General features: G+C 40.4%; 1 long non-coding RNA gene across 1 annotated transcript; it reads left to right on the top strand.

The window, feature by feature from the left end:
• On the top strand, window positions 1–6249 carry LOC142100895 (uncharacterized). The gene is made up of 3 exons (XR_012678932.1): window positions 1–3775; window positions 4318–4401; window positions 6081–6249. It is a non-coding gene; the product is annotated as an uncharacterized LOC142100895 (long non-coding RNA).
• Window positions 6250–21879: the final 15630 nt, after the last annotated feature.

Raw genomic sequence — 21879 nt, 5'->3', positions numbered from 1 at the left:
CCGTCGCTGAGTTGAGCAGGGAAGCAGCGTGGAAGCTGTAACACGATCAGCAGGGTATCAGCGGTGGAACGGTCAGAGGACCGCTGCTGAGTGGAGCCAGGAGCAGCGTGGAAGCTGTGACACGATCAGCGGAATGATAGTGTTGTAGCGGTGTGGGAACCGCCGCTGAGTTGAACAAGGGAGCAGCGTGGAAGCTGTAGTAAGAACAATCTGCACACAGTTTGGAAACTGTATAACGAGTAGAGCTGGAAGCAGTTTGGGATCTGCACACACCTGTCAGACGCCGTCCCCGCTGATTCCCTGTCAGACGGGGAACGGACGTCTGATCCCCCCGTCGGCTGCCGCGGACTTCCGGATAGCGGGCGCATGCGCCCTGGCCTCAGTCCCGTTGCTAGGCAACGGGACGCTGCTTCAGTTTCCGCTGCCATGGTGATATCAATGGAGGAGCTGACTGCGTGTCTGCAGAGAGCATTGCTGAGACAAAAGAGAGGACAGACATGACTGGGTGCAGGAGGCAGAAACCAGGTGATGAGAGATACCGGATACCGTGGACGAATGGCTGATGCCTGTGGAGTAGATGATTCCTGAAGAAGAAGGTACAACTGAGCAAATATCTGCTGAAGAGGTACCTGAGAGAGAAAAGTTACTTTGGAGAGCACAGCTGGTGTGGTGTTCTGGTACATGCCACAGAAGAGACTCTCTGAGTACCTACTCTTGGTGGGGAAGGCAACTGTCAGAATTGGGTTCTGTACGGAAGAGTACTACCAAAGAGATTCTGGCAGGTACATTTCTGGATATACCAGTAAGCGAACCTTGGACCCAGCTGTCAGGAAGGATAAGTTAGTTTTGGGAACAACAACAGAAAAAGTACAGGGAAATGTAATGGAGTACCCCCAGAGCATTCTGAACATCTGAACAGATTCGCTGTCAGCCTATGATGGCTAGGATGGTGAGCAAATTACGGCTCATCGTCCACCAATTTAATTTGATGCCTCAGCGACTGTTGTCACTATCAAATTTGTTAAGCTTGTCTAAAGAGATGTGAGATGGGAGAGAGGGATTTCCACAGAGTGCATGTCTCCTTACTCATCTCCCGTCCTGTTGCCTAGCAACGGGACGTACTTTCGGTGCGCCTGGCGCACATGCGCAGTAGGGCTCGCATACCGTTGCTAAGCAAAGGGACGCATCTTTCTCCATGTTTGCCAGCAGTCAGGTGTTCCTGACTGCGTCGGCGTCCTCCTCCTATTAGGGGCTTGGCTACGGTACTTAAGGCACCTCCTCCCACACACCTGTGCCAGAGTATTGGTTTCACCTCTTCAGTGTGCCTTCTCCTGTTCCCTGTTTCCATTATTTGTCCTTTGGTTTCTGACTCCTAGCTTCTTCCTGACCACTCTATTTGTCCTGTGATTTGGCTCCATTGACTATCTGGTTACCTATCCCTGGCAGCTCCTGACCTTCCTAGACTCCATGCCTCCCTGTCAAGTAGCACCAATATCAGTCAGCAGCATCCTCAAAGTTATTATCGTATTTCTTTTATCTTTGAAAGCCATTCCTACCCCCAAGAAGAGGTAGAGGGTATTGGGAGGGTGGAACCTCTTCTTGGGGGCAGGGGTGACCTTCATAGTGACTTTGTGCTGGAAAAGTTGATTAGCCAATCTATTTATTAGTATGTATTCTACAGTAGAGTGGTCTTTGTGTTGTATTCGGGTTAGTAGAATGCTGTTTTTGTTTATTAATTGTTTTAAAACATTATATGTTAGCACCGAAAAGGACACCCAAGTCTGCAGGAGGCAGAGACCCAGGCCCGGCGCTCCCATTAGGCAAGGTTAGGAACTTGCCTAGGGCGCCGGGCTCTGGAGGGAGCCACAGAATACTAAAAGACTTTAAAACTGTGCGGCGACCGCTGACCATACCTGTCACGGCCGCCGCACAGCATTCAGATGCACGGGGAGGGGGGAAGAGGCTATTTTGTCACCACCGCCGCCTCTCTGCTCCGATTGTTGCGGGGGGGGGGCACCGCTTTTTTAAAAATGCCTAGGGCGCCGTGGACCCTAGCACCGGCCCTGCAGAGACCAGGTGATGAAAGATACCGGATACAGTGGACGAATGGCTGATGCCTGTGGAGGAGGTGATTCCTCAAGAAGAATGTACAACTGAGCAAATATCTGCTTAACAGGTACCTGAGAGAGAAAAGTTACTTTGGAGAGCACAACCGCTGTGGTGTTCTGGTAAATGCCACAGAAGAGACTCTCTGAGTACCTGCTCTTGGTGGTGAAGGCAACTGTCTGAATTGGGTTCTGTACGGAAGAGTACTACCAAAGAGATTCTGGCAGGTACATTTCCGGATATACCAGTAAGCGAACCTTGGATCCAGCTGTCGGGAAGGATAAGTTAGTTGTGGGGACCACAACAGAAAAAGGAGGGGGAAATGTACCCCCATAGCGGTCACAGGGAATCGGAACAGATTCTCTGTCAGCCTATCGATGGCCAGGATGGCGAGCAAATTGCGACTCATCATCCGTCATTTCAATTTGACGCCTCTGCGACTGCTGTCACTAAGCCAAACCCCTGTGATGGTCTGTGTAGACCAGGTGAAAATGCAAGTATCAGAAAGGCGCCAGAGTGCTAGAAGGTGGAACCCATCTTCAGTTAAGAGAAGCAGACTGATGGCGCAGACTGAAAAGAGCAGAGCCTCTTCAATCAGGTGAAGCGTTAAACAAAAGAATAGGCGCCGTCATCTGGAAGGACTGGAAAAAGAGGAAGTGTTGGGGTTAAGATCTGTTTTCTGCGTGGAGCAGGTAAGTATGATTTCCAGATTTATTTTACTTTCCCCACTGACACCATTGTTGGCCTCAAGGCCTGTAGAGATATTTTCGGACACTAGGCCTGGGGAGCAGTTAGTTAGGCACAAAGCCTGTGGCTAATAGAGTGCTTTGGCCTAATTAATTTTTTGTTGTTGTACACAGTTATTCAGGCTTTGAACCCTGTGCAGCATTTTACTAGGCATAGATTAAGGTGGGGACACAGAATTTATTCTTAGTGCCCGTGCCCAAATTTTACAGGCACTAGTGGGGACAAGTTAGGCAGTAAGCCTGCTACCCTATCATCATTAGACACCAGAGATTGTGCCTCCTACTGTTAAGTCCCATTTGGAGATATGTGCCCATCAGCTAAGACCCCATTGTTACTACAATATTCCCGTCAATCTGGCGGCATCTAAGAAAAAGGGCCATGCACCTTGTAATCCAATTGTACTGTGTTGGACTGTTCTGTATGTATTGCCAGTTTATTGCTGCTTGCTGCTGTTTTCCCCATCCACTTCATGGTGTATTAAAGCGAGTAGGGTCTGGTCAGGGATAGTGCACTACACCAAGTCTTCTACCATGTTACACATAGACCCAATGCAGTTGTTAGAGTCTTATTGTAACTAGTTTATAGTGGGCAGGACACACTAACAGGAGAATAGGACCAGTCAACCAAGTGGGGAGAGTTTGTTCTGTTTGCCTCCACAGCCACTGAGAAGATAAATACACAGCAGTTAAAGAAACAGGATGTTCCAGGTGAGTGGTCCTTGTCTTTATTTATTTGTCCTTGTGTATTTTGTGCTTGTTTCCAGTTGGGAGATGCTGATCAGCATTTACTTATAGGAGGACCCTAGTACGGCGAGATGGTGAGGAATCCCTACAAGGACAATTGGTACAAGATTTCAAGGATAATTGATGCATCCCAATGTGGAGCGTCTTTTACGAAGTCCCAGTGGCTGCATATTGATCAGGTAAGATCTGTGTGTGTTGTTTTCTCTTTCCCCAGATCCATTATACTAACAGTTTAGGATTGAAATAGAACTGAATAGGTATGGAATGGGTGCAGAGTTTGTACATAAATATATACAATGTATATTTCCCTATATATGTATGTTTGTGTCTTTATATATTTATGTTTGGTATTGCATTCTGTAAATATATGTTTATGTCCTACTGTATTTATATTTTATTTTTATACCTTTTTATACATTTATCAGATACAAGCATTAACAGAAAAAATAGCCATAATGGTTGCAATCGAGCAGGATTTGAAAGTTGACAAAATAGAGTAAATTAAGTTATAACAAATTAAGAATTTGGAAAGTGGGTGTTGGGGGGAGAGTTTGAGGAGTTGTCCTCTTTCTGATATCTCAATTTGCAAGGTAAGCTAGCTACACACAGAAAATGTCTCCTAATGTGATATCTTTAACGATTTTTCCAACGACCGAAAGTCCTGATCAGCATGCCGATTCATGCGTACACACGTACACAATTTTACAATATTTATCTTCAGATCTGTGCTCTTCATCTGTGATAACCATCTGCTGAAAAGATTGTACTCTGTAAATTCTAAGAAGATCTGCCTACACTGCTGATGGTGAGTGCATACACACTGCAGAATTTGCTCGACATTGTTTCATGTGATTTTTAGTCCGGTTATAAAATAAAATTAAATGATACTATGTGCTTTGGTGCAATAAAACATGATTGTGGGAGCGTACACACTAATGCAATATCAGACCTAACAGTCGTTTATCGTGGGATTTGGCACGATAATCAGGAGAACAACCTGTAGTGTGTACCTATCTTTAGCTGTATTTATGTATAATAATCAGAGTACAATAGTAGGAAAGCTTACTGTGTTTTGATAATAACCGGCATTATCAGGGAAGGACTGGCACATTTTAGCCCTGGGGGCAAGACTTGACTTGGCAGCCTATTAGGGACATTTTAAAGGTAAAAAAAAGCAGATGGCCCAGTGACCCAGCTCAAAATAGCACATTATGGGACCGGGGGGGCACATGTTCCCCTGCACCCCAGCCCAGCTTGCCCCATGGCATTATATGTGATATATAAGTTATGAAAGGAGTCTTGGGCATAAGGTTTTAGATTATGGTCAAGAGGGTGTTTGTGAGCATTGACTTTGGTGGAACAACCACGGGACCCATACCTGGTTAAAGGTATTTTCTTTATCGTGTAGATGGCAAGTGGCATTTCTATGCTGGCTGTCAGGGATAAGCCCCCTCTAGCTACTACTTGCTTTAATATCTAATCATATATCCCATCAGTCATACAATATAACACCTCTATTTTGTCAAGAAACCACTCCTGATCCCCTTTATCTGACACAAACCGCCCTCTGCGCACTAGTGACTTGGAAGCCTACTGTAAGGGAACGCAAAAGATTCCAGCCCAAATCTCACACTCACCTCTTTCTCTAAGGGTACAGATTTACTGGTCCCTTTCACAACATAGACACCCGCTTTCACATCTCTCCACAAACTGCCACTAGCTACCTATAAGGCCCGTAGCAAACCTATGACTTAATTATCCAATTGCGCACACTCAGTGCTCTGGTAGCTAAACAGTTAACCCTTCACACGCTGGTTTCTAAAGAGTTAACCCAGCCAAGCAATCTCTCTCTTCTAAACAGGAAATTAATTTGTTTAGAGCAATAATTTCAAGAACTATTACATTTTTAAATGTAATATACAAATTATACAATGCTTACAGGTTACTAAATACAACTAAGATGACATGACATAGATAACAAGCAAAACAGTTAAAAATAAAGGGATTAAATTCAGAGTATAACTTACAGGTAACTGGTATATTCTGGCTAAGGGAAATTGTTGTAAAGATGGACAGCTTATCAATAATTATTTTTTCCCAAAATATTGATAATGTCTTGTAACTGGTCTCAGCTTGTAAAAGACACCTTTACACCTTACCCCCACCTCCAGGGGGGTTGTGGTCTGTGACACTTTTTACAATCACCATTTGCATGTTGCCTGATTTACTACCCAATTCTACTATGTGACCTAACCTTTCTGTGTCACAGTGCATTTCAACATATGTTCACAATAAGGTGTTGGTACTAGCTATAGAGGTGATGCATGTCAGCAGAGGTTTGGAAAAGCAGGTTGGATATTATATACCCACAGCAACAACAATCACAATAAGATGTTGTACAATGTTGCCTACTTAGGAAGCTGTTTATTTTACATTGTAAAAAAATGTTAGAGCCTTAATGTTTCTTTTTTTGTAATTTCACAGCACTTCAAACAGCAATAAGAAGAAAAGAAGAAGATTATGTTATGTTATGTTTCTGTTTTTGATTTGAATTTTCTTAACCATCTATTTTCTGTTTCTAAACTAGTTATTTAAAAAAAAAAAATAATAATAAAAAGGAGCGTGACTGGACGGCTGTTAAGGGGTGGTGGAGGCCGAGATTTAAATAAAACATAATATTGTAATCCAAAGTCTGTGTTTCAGTTATTTTGATCAAATTGACAGGAAGTGTCTGTGTCACTAACTAATGTACACTCACAAGGATTCTGCATTATGAAAGTCATACAGAATGGCAATCTATAAAAGGTTTGGTTTGGCATTGCCTGTTACATTATTTGGTGAAGGGTTATTAGTCCTGGAGTTGAGAAGAAAATGATATATTCTGATTGCTGAAAATACTGCTTGTGACTACTAAAGTTAAAATGTACTAAGAAAAGCTTTCTAAAGTGGTTTTGCAAAAATGGAGATATTATAAGATCTGAATTACACTTTATGATGCCTTATGCAGAGTTTTTTTTTTTCTTTAAATCAAGTATTTTTATTAAGGCGTTTTATACGTTTTTAAGAACATACAAACAAAGCAAGCATAAAGACAAAAAAATTAAAATTAAAAAAAATAATAACCATCGTGACGTACAATGTGGCAGAAAGAGATTTAGCACTATATTTAAAGTGCAGTTGCAACAATGACTGAATAATGGAAGATTAAAATTTAAGTGCATCTGCTAGGGAGCCCGTTATCACCTTGAAAATACTATCATCGTAGTAAATACCATTTCTGGAGGCTCCACCATACTATTTATCTTAACAGGAATTAGAGAGCTTAGAGCACTTAAAATAAGTGTATCTGTCAAATTTACTGGGTTATATAAACTCAATCTTTAAAAGAATGAATGGATTGACATAACAAGTGGTAAGTGCTAGATTCGGGTTCAAGACCAGAGTGTCACTAAACACATATGTAATCCCCGTTGCTGCCAGGAGCTGGCTCAGCATTGAAGGGTCTTCAAAATGGTGCCACTGGAGCTGTGAAAACTACAATTCCCAGCAGCCCTTCCTGCCGGGGAAAGGGGCAAACAAGGCAACACAGTGTCCCCAATACTATAACAGAGGGAGGAGTCTCATCATCATCATCAAAATTTATATAGTGCCAGTAAATTCTGTAGCGCTTTACAATAGGGAACAAAATAATACTGGGTAATATATACAGACAGAGAGGTAAGAGGGCCCTGTTCTTACAATCATAGCGTACAATCTGTGGCTCCACTTGAGAGCGAGAGAATGGGGATAAAGAATGTTTGAGGTCTGAGAGACACACAGAATCAGTCATTATTGGCCCTGTAGAAGTGAGTCCACATGCAGGGAGAGAATGAGCTCCCACAGCACCAGAGATGCCAGAGGCAGTGAGAATCTCACAGAAAGAGATTACAATTCAGCCCTGAATGTGGGGAAAGTTTTAACTGTGACCAGCACCAGAGAACTTTCGGTTGATCAATGGGATTTCTTGCTGCAGTGAGCATTCAAAGCAAGTCCCTAGTCAGAGAGGGGGTCTCCTAACTATGGTGAATTGTAGGAGAGTGGAGAGAATTAATAGCGAGAGGAAGTCTAAATGGTGTATCTGCACTAAGATATCCACTATACTTAAAGACTATGTGTGATTGGTTAGTGTGGTGTGAGTTGTAGAATAATATCTTCATAGTATTTCATAGACAGAGGAGGTTTCTATCCCAGAATTTACTGACTGAGCTGTGGTGCTGCCTAACAATATACACTACCTGAGTGGGAAAACTTGTGGACCTGATTCATCTTCAGATGTAAGTCCCTATTTGTGCCGTATCTTGTGTGAAATAGCTCTGTGCATGCTCAGGAACGGACCTTGCACCAATGAATGCAATTGCATGCAATTCATGTCCGAAATAACCCCTCTGACTGCCTACGACTTGAACGGTGGAGAGTGGGTGGGATGGGGTGGATGAACATAGGCAATGTACAGAAAGTTAAGAACATTTGCGCAAATAGACATGTGTTGTATGCCCACATATTTCGTGGTTCATGCATGACATTTAGTATCCCCCATTTATCAGTGTACCTTTAACAGCATTTGCCACATAGTTTAAAGAAATCCAGAATAAATAAAGCAAATCTAGCTAAAGGTGCTACTGTGAAGCAAAGGGTGCAAATGCAATTTTATTTTGCATGCAGGGAACATACTGGATGCTTTTGCATGTAGCACACAAATACTGGCCAACTTTATTTTCACACTGCAATTTAGGGTTGCGCTAAATTTATCTCTGTGAAATGCATCATGGTTTACAAAGGTGCAAAATTGCATCTTCTAGATGGATTTACCCCTCACACCAAATAAAGCCCAAAATTAGTCACGGGAAAAAATATTTTAAAACACACTTTTCCCATTTTTTATTTATCACTTGAGCTCAAGAAACCCCTCTTAGGACATCCCTTTAAATAAAATAAACATACATTAGAATGCATTTCAAAGACAAATTACATCTCCTCACTATAAATTTGGTGTAACTTGATATTTAACTAATCAAACCCTGATGCAAGAGATTTATTTTAGGAAATACTAAGCTTTAAGTAATGCAAAGTACGTACTAAAGGTAGATATGATTACATAGGTAGTTCTAACACTGCTGGAATTTTAGATGCTATAGCAGCCATAATTAAGAGACCGAAATCGTAAATTATGAAAATGCAAAAAAAAAACAAAACAGCACAACTGACGTGTTGTGTCATCATGCTTCTTGTGTGCAACTACATCTCCTCGTTATGGGAAGTGCGTAGATTTGCACATTGAGATGGCAGGGCTTACGACGTGATCATTTCCATCTTCTGCTAGAAGGAGCTGGGTGAATTGTGTAATTTTTTGCTAAATGCAGACTTGGTGCAGTCATATTCTTGCATTGCACACATATGCAATAGCCAGAATATTAGTTGTGAGACAAGATCATTAAATGAGCTTGTAGGAGCGGAGACGTGCTTTTTAACGGATGCTCTGGAGGTGCTAGTTATAGGTTCTCTACAGGGGCTGGCAAATTTACCCCGGGCAACTAGACTCAGCTTAGCAGCCTATTAGGAACATTTTAACTAAAAAAATGCAAGTAACCCAGTCCAAGATAGCCCATTATGGGACAAAGTTGGGGGGAAGGCAGATGTCTCCCCTGCCCCCCAGCCCAGTGAGCCCTTTGGTCGTATACTTAATATGGATCTTTATGCATCCAACCATCCATACAGTGTGTAGGAAATCAAATTGTTGATGTCCACGCTTACTGATTTTCTAATCCCATTCAAATCATCATCATCATTTATTTATATAGTGCCACTAATTCCGCAGCGCTGTACAGAGAACTCACTCACATCAGTCCCTGCCCCATTGGAACTTACAGTCTAAATTCCCTAACACACACACAGACAGACAGAGAGGGAGAGACGAGGGTCAATTTTGATAGCAGCCAATTAATCTACCTGTATATTTTTGGTGTGTGGGAGGAAACCGGCGCACCCGGAGGAAACCCACGCAAACACAGGGAGAACATATAAACTCCACACAGATAAGGCCATGGTTGGGAATCGAACTCATGACCCCATTGCTGTGAGGCAGAAGTGCTAACCACTAGGCCACTGTGCTGCCCTAAATAAACAAATGAAGTAAAATCCATAGTTGCCTATTATCCCAGGATATCCGGGAGACTCCCCAATTTTTGAGAGCTCATCCGTACTCCCGAGAGCAGGGCAACCTCCCGAATCCTGCCTGCATCATTGGTGAAGTGGGTGGGGTTGGGGCTACCCATGTCACCCTGGCCCCGCACCCTGCTCTCATTGGCCTAAATTGATATTGTATAGTAGGGATGTGGCCTAATGACGTAATAAGCTTGGCAACGTCCAACCTGTGGATCATGCCGGAATACAAGTGACCCAGCATGGTGATAACGATGGAGGAGCTGACTGAGTGTCTGCAGAGAGCATTGCTAAAGCAAAAAGGAGAGCAGGCATGAAGAAGAAGGCTTTGAAGAGTGGTCTCACATTATGAATGAACAAAAGAGGGTTTACCACCGCACAAGAAAAAATGTAATCTATCAGCTTATCTCCTCCAATAGTGAATAAATGTTGAATAACCGACCTGGGATATAGAAATACCGACCAGGGGGTGCACCCTACACAATATCAATTGTACAAAAAGAATAGAGAAGGGGTGTAATTGGGGCACTCCAAAGAGATAATTTTAAAATGTAACCTTTATTAGTATGCATTAAAATAAGGGTAGAGAAATAAGCGAAATAAAAGAACAAATAGTAACATACAGTGATACAATACAAGTTTAAAATGCAAACTATGTTTGCAAGAGCTCCTACAAACAACACTCAGCTATATGCACAAGAACTTGATTAAATTTAAGGTGCCACTATGGTCATAATAAACCTTTAATAAAGCAGGTGTACTTCTGCATATAAATGGTCTGGATGTAAAAGAAGACCTCCAAAAATAAAAATAAGATCTATAACTAGTGCCAAAGTCCTTAGCCAAATAGTAATATGGAGCGCTAAGGATAACTGTCTCAATTATAATGAGAAACTGACACTGCAAATAACAAACAGTTGCCGCAGGTGTGGTGAGGTCGGCAATAATTATCCTCTGATCGCGGGATTATGTGATAAATTCCCTGCCTATAGTAACTGGGGAGCGATCAGAGGAATAAAGATCCAGATTAACCCAAAGCAGAAGATAAGTGTAGGAGCCCTGAAACGCCAACGCGCGTTTCGCTGGGCTGCTTTTTCAAGGCTGAATACGGGGAACAAATGACAGCTCTTATATAGTGCTGGTTTATAGGTGTGTTAGGTCATGTGATGATCTATACCAATCAAAGGATAGGTGTTTGTGGATCTATCACGTGTGATATTCAAAGCCAAACAGGATGTTATAAAGTCTTGATTGACATGAGGATTGACCAATGAAATGAATGACATCTCGTAATCCTAATATTTATAATTTCTAATAGTTGCTGATATACATAACACATGCTAATCGGTAATGATCCTTCACAGATGCCATAGGATTTTGGAGATTAGATGTATAGTAATCTCATTATATATACAGATTAGATTTATAGTAAAAAAGAAAAATGAATATATTTCTCTGTGCGGCTCCAAATCGTTAAGATAAAGAGTCCTCATCAATACCATATTGTCATAAATAATTTTTTACATTTTTAATTATATATTTATTTCTATACTATTATGCCAAAAAAAAAAAAAAAAAAAAACGGGAGAAGAGTTTTGTTGTATTTAAGTATAAGTCTATTATGGGATATAGATACAACAACTTTGTTGTTATGAAATACTTTGTAAAGTGTATCTCGAATGGTGATTAATGTACAAGAAAAAACTCTCACATTAGCGACAAAATATTAATTAATGGATTGCTAAAAATGGAAAATAATATAAACAATAGGTATAATAGATAAAACAAGGTTGTCCATATGGCTGCTATGAGACAAAGGAAAGAAAGAGGGAGGGAAAGAACAAACCATTCGTATGCAAATTTAATGGCAGCAATTTAATATTTGCCCATTATAGATCAATAAAGAGTTTCAAAAAGGTGAAATTATTAAGACCATCATACTGGAATTGGTTGAACTTTTAGATAAAGGAGATAAAGCTGTTATAGTCATTGAGACCATTGGGAATCATAGTCCCCATAAGTAAGATTTTTCTCGTCTCTTTTCTAAGAAGTTCTTTTTGAACATCACCACCTCGAATTCCAAGTTGAACACTTTCTATCGCAAAAGCTTTAATACATTCGGGATTACTCGCATGGTGAGTCAGAAAATGTTTAGCCACTGTCGTAATTGGTTTGAAATTTTTCTGGTCTCTCGAACCATTTTTAATATTATAAATATGTTCTGATAATCTTTTTTTGAAAGGTCGGGTTGTCATTCCGATATATGATTTAGGGCATGGACAAGAAAGGCAGTAGATAACGCCCATAGATTTGCAATTAAGAAAATCATTTATATGCCATATTTTGCCAAATTTGTCTGTGTAGCATTTGGTCTGAATCATATATTGGCAATAATTGCATGTGCCACATTTAAAAAATCCTTTAGGTCTCTTGTTTGTTATTTGATTTTTTTGTAGATGACTATGAACCAATTTGTCTTTCAAACTACTAGTTCTTCTCCAACTAAAGGAGATATGTTTGTCCAATTCCATTTCCAAATCTTTATCAGACAATAACACATGCCAGTGTTTTTGAAAGATGGTCTGCAATTGTCGCCACTCTGCACAAAAGGTGCCAACCATTCGGATCTTGGGGGTTTCTTCTCTTTTTTCAGATCATTTTTGAGATAGATAAGTGATTCTCTATCTCTTTGAGAAACAGTTTTTTTGGCTTTTTTTAAAAACTTATTGCTGTACCCCCTGTGTTTGAGCCTACTTATAAGTTCGTCTGATCTTTTTTCAAAAGTAGGGTTGTCCGAGCAATTCCTTTTAATTCTCAGGAGTTCCCCCTTTGGGATACCCCGAATTACCGGTGGATAATGGGCACTGGTATGATGCAGAATAGTATTAGTGGCAGTTTCCTTTCTGTAGATATCACTCCTAAGTAATCCTTCCTCCGTCTTATAGATTGTTAGATCTAAAAAATTAATCTTCAATGTATTAATTTCTGATGTTAGCTTTAAGTTGAGGTCATTATCATTGAGGATGGTTGTGAAGGCATGAAAACAGTCTATATCCCCATCCCATAGGATGAGGATATCATCAATATACCTAAGCCACATAGTTACATGATTGGTGAATTCTTCATTTTTATCAGTAAACACATGCTCCTGTTCCCACCAGCCTAGGAACAGGTTTGCATACGATGGTGCACAAACCGTCCCCATCGCCGTCCCTCTAATCTGTAAGTAGAAGCCTTCATTATAAACAAAATAGTTTCTACTCAGAATAAATTGAAGGAGTGTCATTACAAAGTCATTTTTGTCATGGTTCAGATCCATATTTAGGAAATAGCGTACAGCATTAAGACCCTGTTTGTGTCCAATGTTGGTGTAGAGCGACTCTACATCATAAGTCGCCAGTTTAGTGTTAGAGCCCACTACTATGTCTTGTATTTTAGTAAGAACATCCAAGGTATCCCTGGTATATGACGGTAAGTCCACTACATAAGGTCGCATATAGAAATCTACAAACTTGCTGGCGTTTTCTGTTAAACTTCCAATTCCGGAGATAATGGGCCTCCCCGGAGGGTTGGTTTCATTTTTATGTATTTTAGGTAAGATGTAAATTGTTGGTGTCTTAGGATTTTTTATTTCCAAAAAATCAAATTCGGATTGTGTAATTATACCATTGCGTAGTGCAGATTTGATAATGCCAAGATATATACCTAGGAAGTTAGAAGTGGGATTGAAAATCAATCGCTGATAACACTGTTTGTTACTGAGCTAGCGTTCGATCTCTCTCATATATTTCTCTCTGAGCCACAAAACAATATTGCCACCCTTGTCCGATGGCTTGATAATGATGTCTTGCCAGCTATCTATTTCCTTTAATGCTTTAATCTCTGAGAGACTTAGATTCCTCTTATAACCTTCTTTATGATTTTTACGAAAAAAGAGATCTTGATCTCTGGAGACTAAATCAGAATAAACCTTTATTTGGGGGCATATCGTGATGTCTGGAAAAAATGACGATTTCTTTTTAAACAGTAGTTTAGAAATTTTGTCAGATTCCATATTTGAGGGACCTGTTTGTGAAATGTTATCTTGAAGATCCTCTAAGATTGTAAGGGCCTGTTGATCTTCAGTAGTATTAAGGTCAATTCCTACAAATAGGAAGTTTATGCTGTCATTCGTAAATAATGTAGATTGTTGTAACCCCGTAGGTATAATATTAGTGTCCACTTTTTCTTGTTTCTTAGAACTATAAAATTTTTTGAGGAGTAATTTCCTAACAAATAAATTTAAATCTTTCTCCCATTCAAAAGGGTCCATGTTGTGAGTGGGTGAGAAAGATAGACCCTTGCTTAAAAGGCTTATGTGATTAGGTTGAAGTATCCTCTCTGATAGGTTCACAATTCTAAAATTGGCATCTAAATCTTGCGTTTCCTTTGACTGCGGCGGTAAGCCATGTCTTCCTGCATATTTGTCCTTTTTCGCCAATTTTTTGCTCCCCCTTCGTATTTTCTTATATTTGTAACTCCTCTGCCCATAGGCATTACCTCTTTCCCTAAAAAATCTTGATGGGAGGAGTCTCTACTAGATATTGAACTTAAAGAGTTGTCAACTTCTATAGAATCCGATTCGCTAGCAGAGGTGGGTGGGTGGGATCTTCGTGTTTTCCATCCACCTCTTTTAAAGACTTGTTTAGAAGCATAGTCTTTTTGGTCGCGAATAAATTTGTTTTTCTTTTTAAAAATGATCTGCTTTTCCAAATTATCAAGATCACATTTCATTTTCTCATAAGCTTTTTGGAAATTATCAAGGTCGTCAAATTCTTTTAATTTCTCGTCCAAGGCAGAAATCTCGCTATTATAGCGTTCTAACATGATGGTATCATGTCTAACTAAAATGTTAATTAATTTCTCAGCACAATTAGTTAAGACAGATTCCCATTCCTTGCTTAAGTCATCGGTAGCTAGGTCAAAAGCAGGATGTATTTTTGGTCTCAGACCTCGTGGTATCATGCATTGTCGAGTGTAATTTTCAAACATTGTCTTATTCCAATGTGTTTTGATCTGTTTTGACATTGCTTGTTTGAGATCATTAAGATATTCAGACCAATTTTTTGCATCTGTATCCGGTCCCACCATATCAGTTAGGAAATTATAATCCTCATTATTTAACATTCTTTGTCGTCTGATGTCTAAATCGTTACATATGCTAAAAGTGGACATATTGTAAGATCTACCCCTAGGAGAATTAAAAGGAATTGCTCGGACAACCCTACTTTTGAAAAAAGATCAGACGAACTTATAAGTAGGCTCAAACACAGGGGGTACAGCAATAAGTTTTTAAAAAAAGCCAAAAAAACTGTTTCTCAAAGAGATAGAGAATCACTTATCTATCTCAAAAATGATCTGAAAAAAGAGAAGAAACCCCCCAAGATCCGAATGGTTGGCACCTTTTGTGCAGAGTGGCGACAATTGCAGACCATCTTTCAAAAACACTGGCATGTATTATTGTCTGATAAAGATTTGGAAATGGAATTGGACAAACATATCTCCTTTAGTTGGTGAAGAACTAGTAGTTTGAAAGACAAATTGGTTCATAGTCATCTACAAAAAAATCAAATAACAAACAAGAGACCTAAAGGATTTTTTAAATGTGGCACATGCAATTATTGCCAATATATGATTCAGACCAAATGCTACACAGACAAATTTGGCAAAATATGGCATATAAATGATTTTCTTAATTGCAAATCTATGGGCGTTATCTACTGCCTTTCTTGTCCATGCCCTAAATCATATATCGGAATGACAACCCGACCTTTCAAAAAAAGATTATCAGAACATATTTATAATATTAAAAATGGTTCGAGAGACCAGAAAAATTTCAAACCTATTACGACAGTGGCTAAACATTTTCTGACTCACCAAGCGAGTAATCCCGAATGTATTAAAGCTTTTGCGATGGAAAGTGTTCAACTTGGAATTCGAGGTGGTGATGTTCAAAAAGAACTTCTTAGAAAAGAGACGAGAAAAATCTTTCTTATGGGGACTATGATTCCCAATGGTCTCAATGACTATAACAGCTTTATCTCCTTTATCTAAAAGTTCAACCAATTCCAGTATGATGGTCTTAATAATTTCACCTTTTTGAAACTCTTTATTGATCTATAATGGGCAAATATTAAATTGCTGCCATTAAATTTGCATACGAATGGTTTGTTCTTTCCCTCCCTCTTTCTTTCCTTTGTCTCATAGCAGCCATATGGACAACCTTGTTTTATCTATTATACCTATTGTTTATATTATTTTCCATTTTTAGCAATCCATTAATTAATATTTTGTCGCTAATGTGAGAGTTTTTTCTTGTACATTAATCACCATTCGAGATACACTTTACAGAGTATTTCATAACAACAAAGTTGTTGTATCTATATCCCATAATAGACTTATATTTAAATACAACAAAACTCTTCTCCCGTTTTTTTTTTTTTGGCATAATAGTATGGAAATAAATATATAATTAAAAATTTAAAAAATTATTTATGACAATATGGTATTGATGAGGACTCTTTATCTTAACGATTTGGAGCCGCACAGAGAAATATATTCATTTTTCTTTTTTACAATAAATCTAATCTGTATATATAATGAGATTACTATACATCTAATCTCCAAAATCCTATGGCATCTGTGAAGGATCATTACCGATTAGCATGTGTTATGTATATCAGCAACTATTAGAAATTATAAATATTAGGATTACGAGATGTCATTCATTTCATTGGTCAATCCTCATGTCAATCAAGACTTTATAACATCCTGTTTGGCTTTGAATATCACACGTGATAGATCCACAAACACCTATCCTTTGATTGGTATAGATCATCACATGACCTAACACACCTATAAACCAGCACTATATAAGAGCTGTCATTTGTTCCCCGTATTCAGCCTTGAAAAAGCAGCCCAGCGAAACGCGCGTTGGCGTTTCAGGGCTCCTACACTTATCTTCTGCTTTGGGTTAATCTGGATCTTTATTCCTCTGATCGCTCCCCAGTTACTATAGGCAGGGAATTTATCACATAATCCCGCGATCAGAGGATAATTATTGCCGACCTCACCACACCTGCGGCAACTGTTTGTTATTTGCAGTGTCAGTTTCTCATTATAACTGAGACAGTTATCCTTAGCGCTCCATATTACTATTTGGCTAAGGACTTTGGCACTAGTTATCGATCTTATTTTTATTTTTGGAGGTCTTCTTTTACATCCAGACCATTTATATGCAGAAGTACACCTGCTTTATTAAAGGTTTATTATGACCATAGTGGCACCTTAAACTTAATCAAGTTCTTGTGCATATAGCTGAGTGTTGTTTGTAGGAGCTCTTGCAAACATAGTTTGCATTTTAAACTTGTATTGTATCACTGTATGTTACTATTTGTTCTTTTATTTCGCTTATTTCTCTACCCTTATTTTAATGCATACTAATAAAGGTTACATTTTAAAATTATCTCTTTGGAGTGCCCCAATTACACCCCTTCTCTATTCTTTTTGGTCTCACATTATGCTGGAATTTAGTGGGAAGGATTAGAAGAACCTGCTGGTTACTGGATTTCAGGTGATCAACCCACTTAGACAAGATTACAGACAAGGATACCCTAGTCTGCAGCAGCCAGAGACTGGGGGATGGAAGACACTGGATACAGGGGATGAATGGATGATTAATCCTGTAGAGGAGATGATCCCTGAAGAAGAAGGTACAACTGAGAAGACCCTCTTCTGCAACATGCTTCAACCATGAGCATGTGAATAGGTCAGCCTGGTGGTACCTGAGAATATAGGCCCGAGTGGAAATATCTGCTGAAGAAATACTTAAAAGAGAAAAGTTTCTCTGGTGTGTGCTGGATGTGGCCACCCTCCAAAGAGGAGACAAGAGCTACAGGATAGGTGCCCGACTACTGTGAGGTTCTGGCACATGCCACGGAAGAGACTCTCTGAGTTAATTGTGGGGACCACAACGGAAAAAGGAGGTGGAAATATAATGCAGTATCCCCAGAGCAGTCACAGCGAATCTGAACAGATAAACTGTCAGCCAATCAATGGCCAGGATGATGAGCGAATTGAGGCTCATCACCAGCCCTGTGATGATCTGAGTAGATCAGGTGGAGACACAAGAAGCAGAAAGGCGCCAGACGGCGAGAAGGTGGGATCTTCTTCAATTATGAGAAGCAGACTGATTGTGCAGACTGAAAAGGCCAGAGCCTCTTCCATCAAGTAAAGCGTTGAACAGGAGAAGAGGCCCCGTCAGCTGGAGGCACTGGAAGAATTGGAAGTAGTAGGGTTAAGATCTGTTTCCTGAACGGAGCAGGTAAGTATGATTTCTTTTTTTTTTTATGACACCACTTTTGACCTCAAGGCCTGTAGAGATATTTTCGGACACTAGGCCCAGGGAGCAATTAGTTGGGCACAAGGACTGTAGCTATTAGGGTACTTAGTCCTAATTCATACTTTTCCCTTGCACACAGTTTTTCAGGCTTTGAAGCCTGTGCAGCATATTACTAGGCTTAGATTCAGGTGGGGACAGTTATACTTAGAGCCCATGCCCACCTTTTACAAACACTAATGGGGACAACTTAGGTAGTAAGCCTGCTACCTTATCATCACTAGACACCAGGGATTGTGCCTCGTACTGTTAAGTCCTATTTGGAGATACGTGCATATCAACTTAAACCCCATTGTTACTGCAATATTCCTGTCAAATTGGCCACATCTAAGAAAAAGGGACATGCACCCTGTAGTCCAATTGTACTGTGTTGGACTGTTCTGTATGTATTGTCAGTTTATTGCTGTGTGCTGCTGTTTTCCCCATCCACTCCATGGTATATTACAGCAAGTAGGGTCTGGTCAGGGATATTGCTCTACACCTAGTCTGCTGCCGTGTTACACATAGACCCAGTGCAGTTGCTAGAGCCATGTTGTAACTAGACTATAGTGGGTGGGATACACTAACAGGAGATTAGGACCAGTCAGCCAAGTGGGGAGAGTTTGTTCTGTTTGCCTCCACAGACACTAAGAAGATGAATACACAGCAGTCAAAGAAACAGGATGTTTCAGGTGAGTAGTCCCTGTCTTTGCTGTTTGTTTGTCCTTGTGTATTTCTTCCTTGTTTCCAGTGGAGCGATGCTGATCAGTGGTTCTGTATAGGGAGACCCGAGTATGGTGGGGAATCCCTACAAGGACAATTGATACAAGATTTCAAGGAAAATTGATACATCCCTATATGGAGCCTCTTTGCAGAAGTCCCAGTGGCTGCATCCTAATCAGGAAGGATCTGTGCATGTTGATTTCTCTTCCCCAGACCCGTTGCCCTACCAGTGTAGGATGGAAAAATAACTGAATAGGTTTGAAATGGGTGCAGAGTTTTTTTCACACACGCCACTAGGCATTTATATAGTATATATATATATATATATATATATATATATATATATATACATATACATACAGTATCAATTGTGAATGTATTATGACATTCGTGGCTGGAAAATACAGATAAATATTTCTGAAAAGGATTAAAACTCCGGAGGTAACATAACTAAGCCTGTGAACATAGACATCCATGGGAGATTGCCGTTCTTGTGTGGAATCTGTTGCTGGAACGGTATAGTTTGATATCTAATCCTAAATCTAATCATGTGTTCAACTAATACGAATTTAGGTAAAGAAGAATATAGATTAGATGAATATGAGGAAGGCGGATGTGTTGTTAGTTTTTTGGAGGATACAGTCTCCTAGTACAGCTGCGTTAATTGATTGGCAATTTATATTAAATCATTTGATCTAACAATGATCCCAGCGCCATAGTCTTTCAGCTCATTTTCAGTTTAATATACAAATCGAAATTCTGCATTATTACCTCTAACTATAATATTAAAAATCTATCTAAATGATACGATTTTAGATTAAGGTGCTCATCAATAAGTTTGAATAGAACATGATTATTCATACAGAAATATTAGTTGTACAATTTGAATAGATCGAGTCCTACTCATAATCAGGGTGAATTAATCCGATTCCTTGAAGGTAACATAAAGTTCAGCTGTGTGAAATTTTTTGTCTGTAGAAAACAATTGTTGAGGTTCATGAATAGGTTGGATCGCGGTCACTAAGCACTTGATGATATCAATTTACAAAAGGTAACTCCTTATTTAGTAACAACTTATTTTTAAATATTTTAAAACATTCTTAAAATAACAGAGTCCAGTAATATAACAAAATTAAACAACTGGTCGGCTTCAAACGATCAATCGTTTTATTGTAAAGATACTGATGGCTAAACCCATTGCTTCATATTATGATTGGATGTGGCTTAAGTTTATTAAAGAATAGCAAAACTAAATAAAATAAATTAAAATGTTAAATAAACAACATTCTAGTTAGAATATATTAACCCGATGAGGATTAATGTCTAGGGAAGTGAAGCGCAAACCTGTTTTAATTTAAAATCGTAGTAAGATAAACACAGGAGTTGAGGGAATAATGGGTAATTGGGAAAACAGGAATAAAATATATTTTCCCCATATTTAAGTAACTAAAAGGATACAACAGCTTCAATACAATTCTAGTGACATCACGGCACTGCCACTGCACATCCTCGTGGGCGGGGCGTGGGCGGGGCATGGGCGGGGCGGTGTCCCTACACCATAATAATAGGGCATTGTGACGTAGGCGGTGACAGGAGGCCGCCCTGACTTATAAAAGACACAGCCACTGAGACTGCCACTCATTGGTCCTCTCACGGACAGGCGATAGACTTGAGCTAGAGTATTACAGCAGTCCTCCCCTAGGAACTGTGTGACCCTCCAGTTTACACCCTTATCGGGTACCAGAGACTTGCGCGTGCATACAATGTCGGACAGAGATGAAGGACTCCGGTCACTGTTTAGACATGCTCCCTTCTTCGAGACCATCGAAGTGGTCATTGAACCACTTACGGGAGGGAGCTTTTACATCTATGTCTCCCCATTTGAGACAGTGGCCGGAGTGAAAGCCAGAATCGAGACCATGGAAGGCATCCCCAGATATAATCAACATCTAATCTGGAGCGATGTGGAGCTGAGGGACCTCTGTTGCCTCAATGAATACAGGATCACCAATGGTTCCATCCTGAAGCTGGTGGTGGCCATGAGGGGTGGTCCACTGAGGCAACGGAGAGTTAACATCCAAGTGCCACGTAAGACATCCGAAGTGGCCCCCTCAGCTAAGGTGGTGGTGCCCAGAGAGAGGGAGACTTCCTCATCAGAGTCTCTGAGTGGTGGTTCCGCCCATGAGGCTTCAATATCTGACCACCGTCTCAGAGATGACTCCATCTCTCTGGATACCAACAAGAAGACACCACCACCACCCATGGTTTCACGGCCACCCTTGGCTCCACGGCCGCCCACGGTTCCACGGCCGCCCACGATCCCACGGCCTCCCACTGCAGCCCCATCGTGTTACCGTGGGAGGAGTTACAGAGTGCTTCCTGACATTGTGCAGACCATCAAGCCTCCTGGTAATCTGCATGGCACAGAGCCTTCCCACAGTCCACTCCCGGTACTCCCCCCGATTAATGGCCAACAGAGAGACCAGTGTAAGACCAATCATGGTCTCGGGGAGAGAATGAGTGGCTGTGGGAAGAGCAGAGTGGGCGCTGCTCCCTTATTCCCCCCCATAACATCTGTGGGGAATGAGAAGAGAACATCTAAGCGGTGCCACTTGTGCGGCAGAAAGACCGGGTTGGCCAGCAGCTTCCAGTGCAGATGTGGGGATAATTTCTGCACCAAACATCGCCTACCAGAATCCCACAGCTGTCCATATGATTTTAAAGTGGCTGGAAGAACATCTCAGCCCAAGCTGCCAAAAATCTAATTGGACAGACTGCACTGGACAGACTGTACTGGGCACACCACCGCCCTGCAATGATCTAGGAAGCATTCTGTATCAGTGGTGGCTTCTACATCTGGCCAACATCTCAGATAATGTCATCTCTCTGAACACAAGCAAGATGACAACAAGACCAACCATGGTTTCAACTCCACCCATGGTTCCA

This window comes from Mixophyes fleayi, chromosome 9, assembly GCF_038048845.1.
Source record: "Mixophyes fleayi isolate aMixFle1 chromosome 9, aMixFle1.hap1, whole genome shotgun sequence".
NCBI lineage: Eukaryota > Metazoa > Chordata > Amphibia > Anura > Limnodynastidae > Mixophyes > Mixophyes fleayi.
The sequence above is the reverse complement of the archived record's forward strand: the minus strand, read 5'-3'. Positions and strand labels throughout refer to the sequence as shown.